Raw genomic sequence first — 1,957 nt, forward strand, 5'->3', positions numbered from 1 at the left:
GCGCGAAAACCGCGTCTGCCGGGGCGGCACGAAACCGCGTCAGCCGGGGCGGCGCGAAAACTGCGTCAGCCGGGGCGAGCCCGGGTGCGGCACCACCGGGAAAACTGTGGCAAACAGACATGGCGATCGAGTGAGTGGGCCGCCAGCCAGGCACAGCCGAAAAGTGCTAAGTCCGAACTGCGTCAGCCGGGGCGGCAAAAACCGCGTCAGCCGGGGCGGCGCGAAAACCGCGTCTGCCGGGGCGGCACGAAACCGCGTCAGCCGGGGCGGCGCGAAAACTGCGTCAGCCGGGGCGAGCCCGGGTGCGGCACCACCGGGAAAACTGTGGCTAACAGACATGGCGATCGAGTGAGTGGGCCACCAGCCAGGCTCAGCCAAAAAGTGCTAAGTCCGAACTGCGTCAGCCGGGGCGGCAAAAACCGCGTCAGCCGGGGCGGCGCAAAAAACCGCGTCTGCCGGGGCGGCACGAAACCGCGTCAGCCGGGGCGGCGCGAAAACTGCGTCAGCCGGGGCGAAAGAAAAAAAAAAACGCGTCTGCCGGGGCGAGCCCGGGTGCGGCACCACCGGGAAAACTGTGGCAAACAGACATGGCGATCGAGTGAGTGGGCCGCCAGCCAGGCACAGCCGAAAAGTGCCAAGTCCGAACTGCGTCAGCCGGGGCGGCAAAAAACCGCGTCAGCCGGGGCGGCGCAAAAAACCGCGTCTGCCGGGGCGGCACGAAACCGCGTCAGCCGGGGCGGCGCGAAAACTGCGTCAGCCGGGGCGAGCCCGGGTGCGGCACCACCGGGAAAACTGTGGCAAACAGACATGGCGATCGAGTGAGTGGGCCGCCAGCCAGGCTCAGCCAAAAAGTGCCAAGTCCGAACTGCGTCAGCCGGGGCGGCGCAAAAAACCGCGTCTGCCGGGGCGGCGCGAAAACCGCGTCTGCCGGGGCGGCGCGAAAACTGCGTCAGCCGGGGCGAAAGAAAAAAAAAACGCGTCTGCCGGGGCGGCAAAAAACCGCGTCTGCCGGGGCGGCACGAAACCGCGTCAGCCGGGGCGGCGCGAAAACCGCGTCTGCCGGGGCGGCACGAAACCGCGTCAGCCGGGGCGAGCCCGGGTGCGGCACCACCGGGAAAACTGTGGCAAACAGACATGGCGATCGAGTGAGTGGGCCGCCAGCCAGGCACAGCCGAAAAGTGCTAAGTCCGAACTGCGTCAGCCGGGGCGGCAAAAACCGCGTCAGCCGGGGCGGCGCAAAAACCGCGTCTGCCGGGGCGAATGCAAAAAAAACAAAGAAAAAAGCCCGCGCTTAATCAAAAGAAAACAAAGAAAAAAGCTTGCGCTTAATCAAAAGAAAACAAACAAAAAAAGTTCGCGCTTAAGCCTGGCGGTGGAACCACCGGGGCAAACAGACCTGGCGATCGAGTGAGTGGGCCGCCAGCCGGGGTGAGCCAAAAAGTGCAAAGTCGGAACCGCGTCAGCCGGGGCGGCGCGAAAACCGCGTCAGCCGGGGCGGCGCAAAAACTGCGTCAGCCGGGGCGGCACGGAAAAACGAAAACCGCGTCAGCCGGGGCGGCACGGAAAAACGAAAACCACGTCAGCCGGGGCGACATCAAAATGAGGAAAAAAAAAAAAAACTGCCTTAGGACACCTGCGTACACTTTCATGCGTTTGGGCATATCTCTCTGTAACACGCGCGCCCCTCGTTACGCGCGGCACTCTGTTTTCTCCGACACCCATATTTCGGCGGCATGTGGCACGCGCGCCCGTCCCTACGCACGGCACACCGCAGTGCTTTCTCGATATTTTTCTTTTCCTCCAACACCGTCATCTATAGGCTTTTAGTGACCTGTTGCTCGTGGCAAAAGTTCGCTAGCTCTGACACCTCTTGCATGCGCACCGTTTTTGCGCACGGTGCTATGCCGCAAAGCACGGCAGTCGCATGCGTTTCTCTCAGGCACCTCTTTTTTGACAC

Source organism: Rhipicephalus microplus, unplaced genomic scaffold (genome assembly GCF_043290135.1).
Source record: "Rhipicephalus microplus isolate Deutch F79 unplaced genomic scaffold, USDA_Rmic scaffold_208, whole genome shotgun sequence".
In the NCBI taxonomy this organism is placed as follows: Eukaryota; Metazoa; Arthropoda; class Arachnida; order Ixodida; family Ixodidae; genus Rhipicephalus; species Rhipicephalus microplus.